The sequence below is a fragment of the Agelaius tricolor genome, unplaced genomic scaffold (genome assembly GCF_023055355.1).
Source record: "Agelaius tricolor isolate 1412-34295 unplaced genomic scaffold, bAgeTri1.0.p SCAF_15, whole genome shotgun sequence".
Lineage (NCBI taxonomy): Eukaryota > Metazoa > Chordata > Aves > Passeriformes > Icteridae > Agelaius > Agelaius tricolor.
The window spans coordinates 12,847,192-12,867,880 of NW_027269275.1; the positions used below are offsets into that span (position 1 = coordinate 12,847,192).

The 20,689-nt window shown below is 40.6% G+C and overlaps 1 protein-coding gene across 1 annotated transcript in view; it reads left to right on the forward strand.

The window, feature by feature from the left end:
• Nucleotides 1-6,019: 6,019 nt before the first annotated feature.
• The window catches only part of SMPD3 (sphingomyelin phosphodiesterase 3), a 104,059-nt gene continuing 89,389 nt past the window's right edge, over nt 6,020-20,689 (forward strand). Inside the window, exon 1 of the mRNA XM_071440434.1 lies at nt 6,020-6,265. The gene's annotated coding sequence lies outside the window, so the exon portion shown is untranslated. The remainder of the gene's footprint in view (nt 6,266-20,689) is intronic.

Sequence of the window (20,689 nt, forward strand, 5' to 3'; positions counted from 1 at the left end):
AAGTGTAATACTGCTGTCTTGAACTTAAACTCTGAGAGTTGAAAGAAATAAAAAGTGAAAAAGGTACAAGAAGTTGCTTTAATTGTGCTATTTTTAACTCTCAACATTTTCTAAATACAATCTGCTCTATGCAGTTGATTTGACTACAATTTATATTAATGAAACATTTCAACAGCACAATGCTTTGCAATAAAAAGCATGTAGCTATGAGCACAACACTGATTAAAATTAAGGTTTCGGTGGTGGTCTGAAGAAAGCTTTGTTGGTTGCACCCGGTAACTGAGAGGGGTTGTGGTGCTTTTTTTCTCCCCCTATGCAGAAATAACCTGTCATGGTTAAGAATTATCTCAGATCAAACATATTGCAATTTTTTTTCCCTGTTAGAGGGAGATAATTCTCACCCATCCACATAAAAATTCCATCCATAAATTATAGGCAGCCTCAAGCTATAGTACCATAAATACTAAAAGAAAATACTTCCTGTCAACTACCAGATGTCTTCATATCTTAATCTATGGTAACTTGCCTTCTGGTTGTGTGGTCCAACAGGTGATTTAAAATAAATTTTGTAAGGCCGCAATAGTGGTTTTGTACACTGCAGGCCTTCAGCTCTTGGTGGTAAGCTGAATTTAGAAGTAATTGCAACTCTCTTGTCAAGCAAATCCAAGTAATTTTGAAAGCCAGGGTTTATGGGCATTATTCTCATGGTATTTAGGAAGATGAATGAAATAATTTTATTTTTAAGGATTCAGTGTTTAATTAGCACACTTGTTTTACTAAACTCAGTTGTAGGGACATGAATTGTCTACCTGACTTTTGGAAACTAGCACTTGAAATGCTACTCTAGAGAAGCTAAACTAAAAGTGCAGCAGGAGATAAAGCACACTTGCTTTTGGGGGACCATGTCCGTAAAATATTTTTCATTATCAGTACAACACTATTAGTGAAAAACTACCTAACTCTACTCTCTGGATCAAGTTTTACCTTCTAGTACCTTCAGATACTGTTCAGAGACCCCTTATCCTTCCTTGGTGACAGCAGGACAGTCAATATAAAACATCATCTTTACTTTACACAAAGCACAGGTGCCTTATGATGAACAAGACGTAGATTTCGTTCCTCAGACAAAAAACATTCCTGCTTCAAGTTTCTTTCTGTTCATGTAGGCTTCACAGCGAGGGTGTCAGAAGCCATAGCATAAAGTCAGACTGGAAAAATTAATTTCCCACTGTGGATACTAATAAATGGAAGTATGCAAATAAATCATATATCTAAAAAATGTCTCTTCATAGCAGTAACAGAACAAAATTTGTTGGCAACAACTCCAACACCTACACCAATGCCTCACTGTTCACTATACCTTGCTTTCTCTGCTTTTTTCATTCTCTACTTTTATTCCTCTACCTGACTTGTTTCCCAACAACACACTCAATTAGAGATACTGCATTGTGCTCCATTTCATTTCTGCAAACATGACAACTGTTGTCACTTTCTGTGAAGCCCACTTGATCACCTTCTTGGATTCTCCAAATCTCGGAGAACTACAGTAAAAGATTGGACTGTCTAATTAAAGCCTTTTAGCATTATTGTCTGACAGTTCCCTGTCATAATTCTCAAGTCTTGCACATTTACAACTATTTCACACTTTTTTCCCCCTCCTGGTTTGTTAACTGATGCTCTAAAATCAACTGTTTTCTCAGTTCAGTCTATTCTGTCTGTGCATTTGACATCTACGCTCAATCAGTGATAAACAAACCATTACAACTCCATAGATAGAATCCTGTGCCTTGGTATCTCTTACTGATAAAATATTGAACCTCCAGTGGCAGAATCATGAAAGACTTATGCAAGACACATCAAATCAGTTTGCAGTACTCTCTATATGAATTGGAAGGTCTAAAAATAATTTCAAAGCCCTATTTAGGTAGTGACTATTTAAGGCCTGATCAAGGCTGTATCTATGAATTTTTAAAAACAGTTGTATTTTTTAGCAAATACCTTGAATTTCTTCTTTTATATATCCTTTCAACTTTATGAAACTCTAACTGTATATGGCTGTGCCATTTATTTTAGCTATACCATTTGGCACAATCTCAGCTTTTCTATTCTGTTAACAACTTAAGATAAATATTCTTACTTTATTCTGTCAGTTTATTTCTCTGCAAGGCAAAGAAAATGTTGGCCCTGTATGGTTATAGTTTACTGAGGATGAGAAAATGGAGGTAGTGAGGGTGAATCATCACATCTGCTGTTCTTTCATTTAATAAGAACAAACCTTCGAAAGCATAATTGGGCAGTCCTTAGACAGAATGATCAGTGATCCTTCAGTATGTCTAATTAAATGTTTACTAAGCCCATCAATAAGAATTTGGATGTACAAAACCTAAAAAGAAGAAACACATTATGGTATCTGTTGAAAATAACAGTAATTTTTTCTTGCTTTCCTTCATAAGATGGATGACCTACTGAGATAAATGCAGGGATTTCATTGAAATTGGGAAGAAATTTAATCTTCTATCTGGGTTTCCCTGAATCTATCTTATGTGTGCAGGAAAATGGGAGTCACTGTCTCCAGGGTAAGCAGACTGGTTGCTGCTGACAACAGCACACTACAGCTGCGGTTAGCAGAAACCAGAATCCACGAATCCAGTGATTCAGCTGTACTTGAATGGCTGATGGCTCCTTGTGTAAGAGCTCAAAGAACTTTTCATATTTGATTTGATAAAGATATCCCAATTTTACTTCCATCTGGAATCAAGTGTAACTGTAAAAACCTTAACCTAGCCAGACCTAATTCCAAATTTGAAGGTGGTTCTCAGGAATTTCTATGAGAGTTTGGAAGCATAGCAATGTTTGTTCTTCTATTTTGGTGCTCAGAAAGTTACAGTTCAGAACAGGGGGTATGAAAGAAGAGAGTAGGATTGATGTGAGCTTTTGATTAACTAAGTTACAATGTATTTAAGTTACTTGTATTAAATTCTTTCAGGCACTAAATCCTTTAATTAAAGATAATTTGAACTGTGTTACAGCTTGAACTAATATAGTTTGATTATTCACAACTATTTCAAAAGTATTTTTAATGTGTCTATATTTCTATTTTTCTTCTTTGCAAAGCAGAACATGGTTAGCAGTTTAGCAGGACACTTTCAGCTAACAAACTTGGAACAAGAACAAACTTGACTTCATTAAGATGAATGGGGTGGGAAAACAAAGAGCAATGAACAGGAGTAGTGGTAGCTGTCCTCCACATTAACACTAAAAGGTTTGCTTACTTGTGGCCTTGTAAATTGGGAGTGCCAATTTTTTCCAAACTCTTGAAAGCTTTCCAAAGGCCTCATGTTGGCCTCGGCCAGGCTCTTTGGCAGGGCAGGTTTCCACTGCCTCCATCTCAGGCAGCCTTCTGGAAGGGGAGCCCCAATTGCACACTAAAGGCCAGCCTGGAGAAAGTACACTCAATTGTTATCCAAATGAGATGCCAAACAGAAGAAATTGTTTTCTGTAATTTGTTCTTTACTATATCAAACCCACACCTTGAATAATCTCAAGAGCACTTGCCATAATATTTTCATAAGTGCTTTCCACATCTACAAATGTGTTTCAGTCAAACAAAAGTTGTAATAAAGTAAATGCTGTTTTAAACTCACCTACTATACTTTGCTACAACTTCCTTGTTGTCATCTTATTGCAGGGATCCCATGCTGTTGTTTCCTTATCACAAAAGTTTCATACCTTCTTGGTGTTTCTCACGGGCAGCTCCTCCAAGCACTGCCTCTTTCCTCTTCACAAAACAACCAACTCCAACTCACATCTCAACCAGCCACCCCACTCTTTTATAGCACCTTCTTCTCATTGGTTATAGCTGTGGCCTGTTCCTAATCTTTGATAATTGCCCAGCTGCAACTCCTTAGGGGTAAGATTACTTTCTGCACTATCTTTATTTTCTTATATTCTATCCCCCTACACTTTCTAATGCTGAAAAGTTCAGCAAGGTAGGGAACAGCATAAGTAATTCTGAGCTGAGTGAGTCGTGTGGAAACACTGGGGAAGGTACTTCAGGAAGCAATTTAGCAGTCAGCATGTAGCAAAGATGAGAATAATTATCAAACAGCTGTATATATTCCAAAGACTTATGCTGTGATCAAGTTAGCATGCTGGTGGCATAGAATGTTGTATCATATCAGGCATCCATTACAACAAATCTGGCAGTACTTTAAATCCATGAACCACTGTGCAAAATGTAACATCAGTGTCAACTTCTCACCCTTTCAGGATGGCTGCACAAGAGACCTTGCTCAGTAGGGTGTGACTGTGTGATCCAGTTGCTGTCTGGGAAACCTACTACATTTAAGAACTGCCCAAAAAAGCATCCAAAAGTGGGCAAGAAATCGTTATAATATCTACCCATTGAATAAAAAGAAGCAGTAAACCTAACTCCTACATCACTGATTCAGGAAAAACCACATAGGAATGAAGACAACCCAAAGGAAGGTTTTGCAAAGACAGTGTAAATAAAACATATTGCTCAGTTTATTTGGCTGCCCCAGATTTCTGTCATATTTCTTGAAACTGGCAGTACAGTAGCTAAAGCCTTCTCCCAGATGAGGGCAATGCTTGGAAAACAGGATTTCACAGCATCAAAAGCAGGGACCTTCGTGCAGCTCAAGCATACTGGATCCTCCACACAAGCCTTCAGCATCTTTCAGCGCCACATTATTCAGGGTGAGGTGGGAGACCAAATATCTAAATTTACTTGTTAACTATTTTTTTAAAATAATACTTGAAAGATTCCTCTATTGTAGTCATTAGCAAAGGAATAAATGAACCTCTAATTTAAAACTACACTAAATAATGATTTTTCTTTTGATGTCCAAGTAAATAGAAAATGCTTGGAAGTACTGTACCATTTCATTTGTAAATTAACTAGTGACACATCCTGCTTCAGAAAATTCTTCATAACTACATGAAAAGCCCTGTATAAACAGAGATATCAGAGATAGCTTTCTAAAAACCATCCGCAATTGGATTACAGGCTTTTTTGCTATATTTTCTGCAGTGTTTTGCTTTTGATGAGACAGACACTGTTTAGCTGCTCTGAACAGCTACACATGTATCATACAACATACAATATGTATCTTCTATCTTCTGAATCTTGGTGGGAGGAAGGGAGGCAGTACAGCTTTCAGGACTCTCTCAAAGACCATAAGAACTATACTATCACTTCTTTTTCTGCCCCCAAAAAACTGACAAAAATGGACAGTCAAACGTTATGGAAATGCCCCCCATATTAAACCAGAAGAAGAGCCAGAAAGACAATAGCTGGGAGCAGTAAAGCAAGTTTAAAATCAAGTTAATGTGACTTCCAGCAGTTCTGATGTTATTAGAGCTTCTCCAGTCTGAACAGAAAGATTATACTTCTTATATTCAGCAACTTGGCTTTTATTATTATTTTTTTTAACTTATGCTTAAGTTTCAGATATGTAATTTATTTTCAAGATAGCATACAGTTCAATTTGTCTCATATAGGCTGCAGAGTAGCAGATTTTGTGCTTTCCTGTACTAAAAAGAAGTTTTTTCTGCCCCCACCAAAAAAACCCAAAAAAGGGCAGAATCAAACATTTTGGAAAGTCCCCCCCACAAAGCGCAGCGCCGCAGCGCCAACACCCCGGCGCGGGGCAGCCGCGGCCCCGCGGGCCCCGGGCGGGCGGAGCTCGCCGCTCGGGGGGCGGCGGCTCCAGTCCAGGCGTTCTCCCGGGGGGCTCCCGCTCGGGCAGCGGCGCTGCGGCCCCCGGCACCGCCCGAGCGAGCCGGCGCTCTCGGCGCTCCGCAAGCCAGGACTACACCTCCCGGCTGTCCCCGGAGCGAAGCCGCCTCCTCTCCGCGGGGCGCCTGGGAAGCGTGGTCACCGCCGCCCGTTCCGCTCGGGCGCCGCCCGGGCCGGGGCCCCGCGGAGCGCAGCGGGGCGGGGCGGGGCGGCCGCAGCGCGGCGGGCGGCGGGCGGAGCGCGGCCCCCCCCGCGCCCAGGGGCGGGAGCGCGGCGCCGGCCCCGCCCGTGGCGCTCCGTGGAGCTGTTCAGCGCCCAGGTGCTGAGTCTCCCCGCGGCTTACGGAGGCTCCGGCGGCGCTCCCTTCTCACCGCTCCCCGGCGCGGCCATGGCCCCGGCGCTCAGCCGCCTCCGCCAGGCGTTCTGAGCGCTCGCCCGCCCGCCGCGCCCCGGCGTGGATGCAGCAGCTCCAGGCGCCCCTGGCTCCGCGGGGGAAGGCGGCAGGTAAAGCTTTTCCCTCCCCGCCCCATCCGCATTGCATCTCCGCCCGCCCTCCGCTCGGAGCTGCCGGCTCGGGGGGCTCTTGCCGAGCCGAGAGCCGGAGGCTGCCGGAGGCGCGAGTTGTGTGCAGGGAGCGAGCTCCGCGAGGCGGACCGCGGGGAACAAAGCGGTGCGGTCCAGATGCCTTCTGAGTAGTTTCGCTATTTTAGTTTCCGGGGAGTGGGGAAGGGAAGAGCGGGATGGCTGCTTAACTGCAAATATCTGTACTTACTTAGATGTAGGGGGAAAATACCCCTACGTATATTGATGGAATCATGGAATCACATTGTTATTCTCATGGTTCAGCCGGGGAAAAGATGTGTTTGTCATACAGGTAAGATAGTGCTATAGTCAAGCCTGCAAAATGGTTTCCTTAAGTACCCTCCTCAACTGTAATGCTTGTATAGATTTTGCACTGCAATGATTTCTTACTTCTTTTCATGTGGATTACCAGCCCCACTGAAGAGCTAGGACAAGCAGCAGAAGGTCAGAGTGGCAGCCACAGTGTTTCTGTGACAAGGTGTCAGAAGAAGAGAGGAAAAAAATCCGCTGTATTTAAGGCCAAATGGCAAGTTGCACCCTACATGAAGTCATTTAGAGCCAAGCATTGTGCTGTTATGCCTGATGCTTCAGGCTTCCTCTCAGTGCTGGCTGATGAATAGGGAATTGAGCAAGCGTATTAACCATGCATAATCAAGCAGCAAGTGTTCTTCAGTGCTTGTATGTGTAGCACCTTCTGTCACAGGATCAGTGAGTATTCCTGAGCTATCAAAAGACTGTTTCACCCTAAATTGAGTAGGATGCAGCTGCACCCTTTTTGTGTTGTGGGTAAGACAGGTTAACTTACCCTTCTGAGCGTGCCAGGGGAAGGGGAAGCCTGGCAAAACAGAAACTCAGCACTTTTCTCAGGTGTAGATGGTGAGAAAAGTTTAACCCAGGAGACTGCATGGAGTCAGAGCAGGAACTTGTACAGTTTCTGTGCTGATTTTCAAAAGAAACTGAAGAACCAAACTAAGATTAAAAAATTGCTTCCTTTAGAAAATCAAATGCAATCTAATAAGGATACTCTTTAGCATTTTGTTTTAACTTACTTCTGCCCTGTATCTAGAATTTCTTTGTGTATTAAGTATCTCCTCTCCCTATGTTACTGTATCAATGTCAGAAGAAAAGAGACAGAAAAAAAATTGCAGGCAGCAGTAAGGTAAGTGTTAAAAGGCAAAATCGTGAGACTCACATAAATTCCTATAATATTAAAGATATTAAAGATTCTCCAGTCTGGACAGAAACATAGTCCTTCTCATTTTCATTATTTTCATTGACTTGGCTTTCTTTTTTTTTTTTTTTTTTTTGGTACTAATTATTATGGTTCAGGTATGTGATTAATTACTAAGATAGTGTGCATTCAATTTGTCTTATAGAAGCTGCAGATTAACAGATTTTCTGCTTTACTATAATAAAAAGAAGTTGAATAGATTGAATGCAGTCTGACAGTCATCTCACATCCAAAAGCTCTCCTTCCAATATGCACCTTGGAAATGCAGGGGCATAACATCTGGCTTTTAACAGTAGCCTTTTAGGGATCAATTGAGTTAATAATTAAAATAGTGCTTTACTGTAAAATTAAAAATCAATTTGTGATTGATTTTTAATTTTACAGTAAAGCACACATGACAGTGTGCAAGGCAAGCTTCCCCTCACACCAGCAGAATTAGATTTCCTGACACAGCTCCTCCCCACCTCTGCCTTTCAGTGTAAGAACCATCGAAGCCTCAGAGCACGTGATCACTATGTGTGATTTAAGCGATGCTATTGAATTTTTTCCACAGGGAACAATTACTATAGAGTGACAAGTCAACCATTTTGATCTTAACAGATTCAGCTCTGTTTAGTGATGGTAACCACAGCATACTCTGCCTAACCCAGTCTGAATATCTCACTGTAGCAGTTTGCTTCTCATTTAAAAGGACACTGTTAAACCTTAACATAGGTTCTCATTTTTGGGTAGGAATAAGAGGCTTTATAACAGAAGGATATTGTAGATGGTTCAGCTCTATGTTTGCAGTTTGCTGCTGCCTGCAAGAGCCCTCAAGAAGCCACTAAAATATGAGAAAAGCTAAGCAGCATGCTCTGACCACACCCCTACATTGCCATAATTCATAAACCAAGACTCTGTGCTTGCTGCCACATTCTTATTTCTACCTGGTCAGTTAGGACAAAGAAAAAGCTGCTTTGTCCTAATGAAGCCACTGCAGCATGCTTTTAACAGAGCCAAAAATCTGGGCTCCCAAAATGTATTAAAAAGGACTCGTGTTTCCCAACATTGTTTATGCTAAAGGCTATTGCAAATAGAATATTTCTGCTAATTACTTGTATGTCAGCTTGGGCAATAAACAATCAATATTTTACTGATGTAGAATTCACTGCAACTTTCTGTGTCCAGTTATCATGCCTTCAGCACAGTAAATTAAATCTCAAGTTGCAATTTCTTTGTGGAAATGTTTATTTTAACTTCCAAAGGAGACTGCTGAAGTCATGGAAATCTTTCCATTACACTTCAGTAAAAGTCTATTTTTCAAAAAGACTTGCCCAGAAACCTGACCTGGATATATTTTAATGTCAGAGCCACGGTTATGATCGCACTACACAGCAACACATTAAGGGTAAGGGTTTTTAAAGATTAAAAAAAAATTATACAATCTATACAAAAATGATATAGTTAATAATCAACATGTGCTATAGAAAAGCAGAGACTTTTTAACTGCTGTCTGTATGAGGGAGAATGACAGGACACATACCTTTATATGGTATGGAGAATCAAAGTACTCTGTATTACCAAAATATCTTTTTAATATTGGCCCCTAGGTATGGCTGAGATGGCTTATGTATTTTCTACAATTCTAAAAACCAAAAAATAATTGCATGTATTGTGTAGTGCCAATTTTCTACTTGAATTCTAGCAATTCTTAGCGTTAAACATAACTAGATTTTACTTACCCCCATAAATGCCTGTAAATTGTTATATGATACTCCCAAGTCTACTCTTTAAAAAAGGCATTTAAATGCACACTGCAATAAGCAATTATGTACTGCTTAATTTTAGAAGAAAGGGCCTGCTAACTAAAAAGGAGCAATCCCAGTGACTTGCTTCAAGTATCAAGTAATGTTTTCAGTGATTTTTGAAGGTATAGCTTCTAAGTATATGACTGTAATGTTTAAGCATTAGTTTTAAGTTCTCCACAACACTCCCTAACAGAAGAAAATTGTAGCTGCACTCCAGGCATATTGCTATAATCATGTACTTTCATGTCTCATAGGTCAAAGCCACTCTAAAATCTGGGAAAATGTTAGACTGTGATTGAATTGTGACATTGTTGTAAAAGGGACAATCCATAATTTGAGCTGACAGCACAATGCTGACAAGATTTGCAGAAATATTCACTTCCATTTTATTTTGTCTTGAACAAGTAGTTTCTGAGAAATGGGCAGTTTGGAGACAGTATTTATCTAGATCACAATGAATACAAGGTTTTCCTCCTTGTGTAAGTTCTACTCAGCTTTGTTTCTCAGCTTGAGATGGGCACAAGAAGAGAAAAACTACGGGACAGAGGGCAAGCCCTGCACATAAGTTGGACTTATCCACTGGGAAGTCACCAGATTTTGGTGATTCCTGACTTGGTCATGCACATACTGAGCCCTTTGAGGGCTCTACTGTCAGCCACTCCACTTTTACTCTAAGAGGAGGTAGAATGCTGTCACACCTTAAAGAGGTGACCAGCAAACATCCTCTTGAGTTAAAGCAGGAGCAAGCAATTTCATCATTATAGAAAATTTCAGTGAATGTGAGGGAGACTGAGAAATCTCTCAGTCTTGGATCTTGTGCTGCAAGTTTGAGGTTTGACAAGCATATTTAAAGAACAGCTCAGTGTGAGCTGACCCCAGTCTCCTCAGTGGGAGTAAGTGCCTGGGCAGAATGCCTGCTTCTCTGTCAGGGATGATTATTCTCTCTGGCCTAATACTTGATAGTTTGCATTCTTCACTCATCTGCTATTTTACAGAGCAGAGGTGATAGGCCTGGACTAGCACCTGTTTGCAAGAACTGCACAAAACAATTTGTTCTGTTGTTTTTCAGATTTCTTTCTTTGCTTTTTTTGAGATGTGTCTGAGGCTGTGTCAGCTATCAAAAAATTACACTTGGGTTTTTTTAGATCTCTTGCTACTTGTCCTCAAAAATGCAACTTGACAAAATTTGCAAATACAGACACATGAGGTATTCCACGAGACACACAGGACCAAATTATTGAAAATTTCTGAAACAAACGGAATTTCCATTAGTTTCCATTTAAGATGGTTATACAGTCTTCTTCAAATTTGGAACCAAGATGTCTCAAAAATTATAAGAGAAGAGTAATCTATATACAACCAATATTCCACTCACAAGAAGTTTATCCTCTGCCTGTCCACTTATCTTTGTGCCAGCATAAAAGGATTATTCTTGCTACATTTTCAGTAGAGAGTTGCTCTGGTGACATGGTTTGCTATTTTTGCTTTGGAAGTGCATTAAAACTTCAGCATCACTAACACAAAGCAGAAAAACTGGTATCCTAAAAGTATGGGAAATTATTTTTAAAGATGCCCTTTGTTAACATGATTCACACAGCATCTGTTGAAACTTGCACTTTGGAAAGTAGTGTGTGACCTATGACACAGCTCAACTACAGAATAAAAACAAGATTTAACAGTTCAGTTTTGAGATAATTAAAAATGCATATTCTTCATATAATAAGAGGATGTTTACTCTAGAAATATGTTACCAGGGAACAGGTTACAGTTAAACAACATAGGCTGAGAAATTCTGATTTAAAAATGAATTACATCAATGCTTAGACTTATATCACTGTCTTATAGGGAAAAAACCCACCAGATGCACTATGAGTTCAGAGCAAACTGCAGAGAGCATGTTCTGGGCTCTGTTCTGGGTAGCTGATTGCTGTCTCAAGGAGTACTGTTAAGGAAAAAAGTTTAACGTGGGTTTACTGTACAATCACACCCCCACCCCCACTCCCTTGTCTTCTAAAAGGCATCAACTTGAACGGCATTCTATTAGTGTTACATAATTGCAAAGTTTAACCACATATAGCTGCTTAAATCTGAAAGCTGAGGTAATAAATGTAAGGCAAGTATTTTCTCTGAGGTACTTAAGACTTCTGTTAACTGCTGTTCCTCAATCTATTTCAGTATTAACAATAGCAAAAATACCCTTTAAAGTGACAAGCCATATCTGCCACTCAAAAGTACACAAGCTTCAATATATTTTAAAACTCACTCAAGCAAAAGAGAGATAATAACTGGATTCCATCTGTCCCTCTTGACTATTTCTAAATGAGTTAACATTGATTAACAGTTTTGCTTTAAGAACAGGGTTTTGGTGATTTTTTTTAGCTCTTTCCCACCTATACTGTGCTTCAAGCACAGTAGAAGTTTTTCACTTTTAAGCAGGATGTCTTGCTTCAGTCTTTTCTCTGCCAAAAGAAGAGTTAAGTGGTCATTTTATTCCTTTCGCTTACTCCAAACATTGGTACAGCCATGTTGGAAAAAGGGGTAAAAATCCATAGATTTCTTTTGGGTAACTGCATTGCAAAGAGGCTAGCAGGAAAATTCATGATCAGCAAGCTGTGAAACTTTGTTTTCCTACTTTACTAAGAAATTACTGTCTGGAGAAAAAGTGGAGTTTAACCCTTTCTGGGAAGAGATAATATCTAAGGAATGTAAGCAGCTATCTGTTGAGGGGCTGTAGTTTTCTGTGCAGGCTACTCCATCCTTCCCATATAGCTAAGCCTAACTGCCTGTCATTGAAAACAATGAGAAATTCTGTCTCAATGAGAAATGACAAGTGAAAATACATCAGAATTATAAGTGTGCCCTGAAACACTTCAAATATCACAGACTAGAAGAAAAAATACTCAGTTCCTGACTCCTTCATCACAGTTAATTCTGTGGAATCAGCACTGCCATACAGATGAGAGATCAGAGATTTATAGCTTTTCCTCTAGCAGTCCTTCACTGAGCTCAAAGCTGAACTCCATGGATGACCCTGCCTGCAGAAAGAAAAGACAGGGAGAGTCTAGAAAAGCCTGCATGGATAGGAGTCTCTTATCTAAGCTAAGGAACTGGCAGTGAAAAATGAAGAAAGATAAGAATCTTGTTAAGTTTATTATTTCTTTGTGAACTAGTATGTGTTAGTAGATCTAGTCAGAGGATAGAGAGCAGTTGGTGTTCTCTTGTTGCCATGAGTGAGAGCAAAGAAGGATAAAACCCCTCTTGGAATTCCTTAGTGCCTCTTTGAGAGAGAAAGAGAGGGAAGAAGAGACCCTGACAATATGAATTCCTGTGCAGGTGGATACAGACACTGCTGGCAACAGGCTGGAGATGGGGATCCTTGCTAGTCCCAGGGGATGCACACACAACCAACCCCTTTCTCATGATAGAGCTTTAAGCTGTTGTTACTCTGCAAGCATGGCAAGACAGAGCAAGTAAAGAGACTCTATAGTGTAAAACCAGCCCTTCATTGATTCTAGTCCTGGGGAAACTTTCCTTACTCCCACAGCAAAGCTGGAAAAATTCCTGAAAGAATCCAGTCCTGATAAGGTGCAATTATGTAAATTACTCTGTTTACTGCCAGGGTATCAGCTATATGATAAACATTCCTTTGAAAGGACAATGTACAATGGAAATGAAGCACAGGAAGTTGGCTACCACAGCCTGGCAAACCTAATTCCAGTGTATGTTGCTGTAAACATATGGGAATACCTTGGATATAAAAGGATTTTTATTCACTGTGAGAAGGCCTGAATGGCAATTCACTTGCCATTTCACCTTTCATATTAAACTATTAGCTTTCAGATAACATGAGTGACAGAAGAAGGTATTTGCAACTTTTTAAAAAACAGTTTCCTGAAAATTTCTTAGAACCTCAGCTGTAGCCCAATATCCTCTTCTTTATGTCTTCCAAAGCCAAGCATAATGTAGCCTGTGGACATAAGGTGAAAAAGTACAGGCACAGCTAAATCTTTATTGAACACAGACACATTTGTTGAAAGTTTCTGTGATGCATAGCACACACACTGCTGCTGCACATAGCTAATTGCAATAGTCCTGCAAGAAAAGGCTATGGAACACAGAAGAATCAATGTATAGACACAGAACCCTACCCTACCAGACCACTAGGTCAGCACAAAGTAAGTGCTCTTTCTAATTTTGACTCTTTGGACTTTCCAAGGCAGCCTTCACAAGTAATTTACAGCAAATATGTGATGTTCATCTCAGCCAGCTGATACAATGCTTGCTTTCATTATTTCCCAATGGCAAGGTCCTTCGAGTCTAGCTTATACATTAACCTTGCAGATTTTACACATTAAACTTTAGTCAGCTAAGCCAAGTCCTAAAAGAAAGAACAAAAGAAAAAAATCCCCCAATGTCAGTGTGTCATTCTCCTCATGACTTAATGCTTTTAACTATTACTTCTCACACTGCTTTTTCTTGCACAAACAAGTTTCAAGTGTCACACCTAAGAGGAGGAAAAGGAAATTTTGGTTTGTTTAGTTACTGTAAATAAACACATCCATTATGCCCATTCACTCCTTCACCTGCTGGTGTGCCAGCAGCTACCTACAATTCTTCAAAAGGGCTCCCTAACACAGCCACAAAGAAAGTTTTCCCCCATGCAATCTCAGTTTCACACAAATGTATTTCCTTCCCATAGAAGCCAGGAAAATCCTGACAGATGGAAGAACCAGTAAACAGCTTCAGTCCTGGAATGGCTTCATATTAACTCTATGTCAGGCAGAGATTACAGCTCTAATTTCATAATCTGCCTCTGAAGAGCTACTTCTGATAACACTGCAGATTTCTCCATTCAGAATTTACCTATAGAGTCTTTAGATCTGTGCCACAGCTGTTTTTACAGAATATGTAAAGTCACTTAATTTAGCTTCTTACTGAACACATGATAGGTGAATGGAACAGCATGCCATGCCCTGTTTTAAAAAGTATGAAAAAGAATGGTAAACTCTACACAGTGATGTTCCTATTACTTTAGGATGTTGCAATGAGCATTTCTGGCCAACTGGGTGTGACTTGCTCGCATAGTTTTGATGAAATGTAAATCTATTTAACTATAATACAATGTAAAAACTATGATGAAACTAAAGACATGATGGAAAGATTTTATTAGTCTAATATAAAAATTGAGTTTTTATTCACTTCACACTTCCTCAACTATATTGGTGGGAATTCCAGCTGGTGTGTTAGGAATTCTCTTTGGTAACTCAGATTATTTAAAGCATGAAATCTTGAAATCTTATGAGGCCTAACTTTTTTTTTTTTTTTTTAAGAGGGAATTAATTGAGATTCCTTTTGGTTAATAGCATGCTAAGTAGTAGCTAGCTCCTTCTAGCCTAGCATGTAAGTAGATTTTGTTTGCTCTTAAAATACCCTTCCAATCACATTCTGGTGAATAGTTTTATTCTTCTGAAACCAGTTTACAAGTTATTTCAAGCAGAGTAAATTATCACAGGTGGTGTGTTCACCTAACAACAATGACATTTCTTAATGCTCATGGGGTAATGCTTGGCTTGAACCCAGACTACAGAGCACATCCTCATAACAAGAAGGGAAGATAAGTTGTAGCTCACCAGTTTCCTCTGCAGCTTCCTTGGATTTGGATACTTGCTCTTCTTAGCATAAGACATCTGTAGCTTCACATAATGAAAGAAAAAGTATATTAGTAACCAGTTCACTGTTGAAGATTTCTGGACAGTTGCAAATTTCTTTGCCTCTGCTGGTTATATTTAATCATATGACTTTGCATGATCACACCTGAGTACTTCACTTAATAGGGTTTTGGAGACAATCTCTGCTGTCACCTTCCTACTGGAAGTCACATTCTGGAGTTAAGGAGTTGATTTGCCTGGGACAAAGCCAGAAAAGAAATTAATTTACTCTCACTGTCGTCTATGCTGCTGTCTTGAATGTTTTCACTTTCTGTGCACAAAGGAAAAAAAGGCCTGAGCAATGGCAGAAAAACACTGTGTAACTTAGTAAAACTTTTCTGTACCACTGGAATGACTTATTCCACTGGCATAAATTCTGTTACCAGTGTAGTAATACAGCTTCAAGTTTCTAGCCCAGAAGGGATGAATGTATTATGAACACACTTCGACCAGCATAAGAGCATCACACTGTGAGAAGACCTGCTTCAGTGGCAATGTTCAGTTTGGATGCAAACCTTCCTCAGATGGACAGCCCCTCGTGAAAGGCATTAAATGACAGGTCTAAATTTATCCTGGAGGTCATAAGTACAGTGGGGAAATGAAATCCATCTCACTAATTATTAGTTACTACTGTAAGCACACTCAGATTTCTTTATCATTAAGAAACATTAAGTGTGGAAGAAATCCAGAAGATTACAAACAATGACATCTAACATGCAAATCAACTGGGAGTTTTAATCTTCTGGGGCTTCTTCATTGTGGACAGCTGCCAGCTGCAGATGCTTGGCTGACTAATTGGCACTAGCAATAAACAATATTTGAGTTTGTCCAGGAAAGGAGCAGAAGGTCTGAGAAAGGATTACCAATATAAATTAAAATGAAGAAAAGCTGCTATGTCTCTATTTAAATTATTATCTGTGTGGTTCATTTCTACAACTGAAAATTGCACTAAACCCAAGTAGTTGTTTATAAAGCTCTCAACACTGTCTAACTGAATCTTAGCTATTGGAAGATTATAAAGCAAGTATAGTGTACAAAAATAGACCAAACTGCTACTATAATAAGGAAAACTATACTCTCAGGGCTTCATAAAGTAATTTTGCATCCAGACCTGACTGGCTTACAAGCAAATAGAACTTTTCATCAAAAAGATTGCTAGATTGTTTAGCAATATGCCAGCCCCTGAGCTACAAAACAATCTATCCTATCTGTAACATTGATACCAGCACAGAGAAGTTATTATCTAACTTATTGACTGAAGGTAACAATCTTACACTTCTCAGGAGCTATTACCTGACTTGTGTAATATCTGAAACTACTTAGATGCTTCTTGCAGTGATGGGTAGAGTTACTGTGCCACAACAAACAGAACTGGATTAGGCCTTCCTTGCATTCAGACATGCAATCCTCCAAACAGAATTCAGGGAAAAGCTGTCAAATTGAACAAAATTACTCTAACATTTTCAGGAAAAAAGGTGAAGTGATAGACAAACAACTTGCAAAGGAACCTGTAAAAAGGAGGGTGCAGAAGAAAGCAGCCATTAAGAGCAATGGATGAGATTGAGAGGATTGAAATGTAGGATATTCATGTGCAGCAACAATTGTTTTAAAAGCTTCTGAATAAAAAATTAACAGCTGATGGCATACTCACTAGGACTTACATCTAGTCTGAGAAGGAGAGCTGTTAAGATAGGGAGTGAGCCAGCAAGACAGATGGCTGGTGAAGGAACTGACACTGCAAGAGCTGGAACATTCAGTAGGGAGGAAAAACAACAGCTCTACCCATGAAGGGACTGCTGCCAAGCACGTAAGTGAAGTGAGCAGAATCACACAATTTCAACAGTTTCTACAAAAATGTCGATGATGTGCTGAACTGCAGGCAGTGTATAGGGCCCCAAGCTGACAGTTCTGCATCAGCACAGAAGCAAACAGACAAAGGAAGAATTAAAAGGTCATTACCTGAAAACCAGCAGCAAATAGCTCAGAGATGTGAAACTACACGAGTGAGTAAAAAGACCCTGTTTGAGTGAGGAAGTGCTCAATAGGCATAAGCACTTAAAAGATAACTCTATAAGCCTAGCATTCATTTGCAAAGACTGCCTCTTGTATTCAATATGAAAAACAGTGTCAGAGGCAAAGTTTTATGACATCACCTCACCCCTCCTCCCCAATTTAAATCTGTCTACTAGGAATAAAATAGTTTCCACAAAGCTTGCATTTCTCACAGCTACAGATTTACTATCAGTAACATTCCAGACATTCATTACAGTCAACTCCAACACCTGTATCTTGAAACCCACCAAATATTTGCAGTCAAGTCTCCACATACTTTCAAATATTTTTTAGTACAATCCACTTCTCTTTACACTGATAAAAAGAGTCCTTGAACAATCTGGCCATAACATATTGTTGAAAATTGAGTGAATTCAATGCACAGGGTTTAGGGGTTGTAGGAAGAACAAGTTTGAGAAGTGAACAGCTTTGCATGAACAAGGAGGTGTTGTGAGGTCTCATGAAAACTGATCTTGAATTTTGACACCAACATGAGGAGAGACAGTTCTTACAAAAAAGGAGGTTTAGAATAGTATACCAAATGAGCACCTTATTTTAAAAAGTTTCTACATTTGCTTTCAGTTACCAAGTTGCTCTTTCCTATTATTTTTCCTTATTACTTTTCCAGCCCATTACTGCTGCCGGTCAATGAAAACAAGAGGAAAAGTGCATCTTTCTTTTGAGTTCTGTGATGGTGTTTCTGTATTTAGCATTAGCACACAGACATACACTGAAGTACATGTTGTTTTCATTAATTGTGCACTGTGTAATAAGTGTTTAAGCTGTACAGTTCAAGAAAAACAGCTCATTGCTGAGGACAGATCTCCAGAAATTCTTTAAGCACTGATGAATCTATTACCACTACTGTAGCAGAAAAATTACTATGTCATAGACAAGTAGATTATTAAAAATAATTCCAAAATTCATCCAGAATATGATTATATTTCTGGTATTTGGGAAATTAGATTACTTTTCAAGATGCAGAAAGATTTTAATACAGAGGCCAGGCAAACTAATTAAATAAACAGTATGGGACGGCTCCAAAACATTATAGATCACACATAATGCAAAAAGCCAATATAATTATGAAGAACTCAAGTCAGCCATCAATAAAGGTAGTAGGGCTTATTCATTATTATCAGTAAAGGCACCTTTTCCCTGGTTTAAGAACTGTGTTGTTGAGAGTTTGTTGCATAGCATTAGCAAGATACAGGTAAGGCAAAGCGAGGCTATTCCTCAAGAGGGCACTGACACTGTATTCTGAGGCCAACATTATCTTCGAACAAATACAACATTGAGATTAATAACATACAGATCGCACTTCATCTAGAGCGGAACACCGGCGAACGTTTCACATTTCACCCTGCACCAGAGCACCTGGCTCCCAGGAACAGCAGAATCTCTGACCAAACCCCCTGAGCCATCGCTGCCTCAGGGCCCTGAGCGTCCCTGCCTTCACATCACTGTCCCCACCTTCACATTGATCTCCCCACCCTCACACTGTGCTCCCCGCCCTCACCATGACCCCCCACCCTCACATTGCGCTCCCGCCCTTACCACGAGGCCCCTGCCCTCACACCTCACTCCCCGCCCTTACCACGAGGCCCCGCTGTCATACTGCGCTCCCCACCTGCACACCACATCCCCACCCTCACACCGCATCCCCGCCCTCACACCGCATCGCCGCCCTCACACTGCATCCCCGCCCTCACACCGCATCCCCACCCTCACACCACATCCCTGCCCTCACACTGCATCCCCGCCCTCACACCGCATCCCCACCCTCACACCACATCCCTGCCCTCACACCGCATCGCCGCCCTCACACTGCATCGCCGCCCACACACCATGCTCCCTGCCCTTACCGTGAGGCCTCACGCTCACACCACAGCCCTGCGCTCACACTGCGGCCTCCACCCTCACACTGCGAGGCCCCGCCCTCACACTGCACTCCCCGCCCTCACACTGAGGCCCTGCCCTCACCTAGGCCCCGCCCCCTCCACATGCAGCCAATCAGAGCTCCCTCATCTTTGCCCGCGCCGTGAGCAGCCAATGAGAGCGCACGCGGCGGGAAAGCAGGATCCGCATGGCAGCACGTGTGGGTGAGCAGATGAGCACGCTGCCTCAGGGCGGGCGAGGCCCCTCAGGAGCCCGTGCTGGCTGCTGCTCCGCTCGGGCGTGTCATGGTAGCCTTGCAGAAGGAGGGAGAATGAGGGAAAAGCCAGGAACAGCAGCAGCTGAGAGAGGCTGGTTAGCGAGAGGCACAGCTGCCGTGTTGGGATGTCGTGGGTCATCTCCTCGGAGCAGGACTTCTGCTTGTAAAGCTCTTGGTTAGTGTTGTGGAAATAAACCCTGCTAGGCAGTGTGAAGCAAAAAGGTGTTTCAGTGGCAGTAGCTTTATTAAGTAATTAAATGTTTTATTAAGTAATTTGTTGGTAATAGATATTAAGCATTGTTATAGAATAGACTATTAGGCATTGTTCTAATACATAATTTTTCTCATGTCAGTGTGCAGATCCTTCCCCAAGCTGTACCGAGCTGAAATCAAGGCCTGGTTACAGTTTCTCTTGAAGGAGGTGTGGTTTAGGGCAGATGTGCCCATTTTCAGGGCATCTCATGAGGGACCAGCCCAGCCCTCAAAACGGGGAGTTAGACAAAAAACAGCACCAAATGATAAGTAAGTGTTGCAGGACAATGTCTCTCCTCTGAAATTACTGAGAAATGATGGAAGCACAGGAAGCACATGGATTTGCCATCCTCTTCCTCTTAAGTGAGTGAACCTGTAAATTGGGTAAGCACTCTTAATCCTCGAGGGTAGCCTGGGATGGCTCTTCTTTAAACCTTCATCAGCTTTTATTGAGGCTTTAGGATCTTGGGATCAAATTGATTAGCTATTCTGTGTTGTGTTTGCTCAAGGGACAGGAAGGAAACATTGAATTATGCCCACCTGGGGTTACTTGCTAATGAATAATTTAATTATACCCCAGGGTATTAGAAGGGTTTTACATTTAATCCCATATGTTTTTGTTTTCTCTTAAGAATCACCTATGTTTAGATAAGCTAGAATTAACATTGCCTCTTTGAGAAGCCTGTATTTGTGACCACAGTAAAAATAGTTTTTGTTAGAAAATAAGATGTTTAAATTATCAGGGCAGGTGGCAGAAGTAAAAAGCCAAGCACTTCATGCATATGTTTTAAAGGCAAGAGTTCCTTAACAGATGCACAGAGACTTCTCCGTATAGCTCTGATCACAGCAGAAAAATGATGGTTCTTTTTCTATGTGGCAGTTCAGAGAACTAATGGAAAGTGACTTTCTAGTGTAACAACTATATGAAGTGGACAAAACTGTCATTTCAGTTTTAAATTTGAACCCAGAAACACAAACAACTACTACACTGCTAAATTCTGATATCCTCAAATAAACTCCAGCAACAGAACAACTTTTATTTGTGTCTTTGGGACAAAGCATTGTGCTGAAGGCAGAATTTTGGCCTTGGTATTTCACATTTTATATTAAAGTTCAAAGCTGTGAAAGCTTTAAAATATGTAATTCAATCTCATTTTGCAC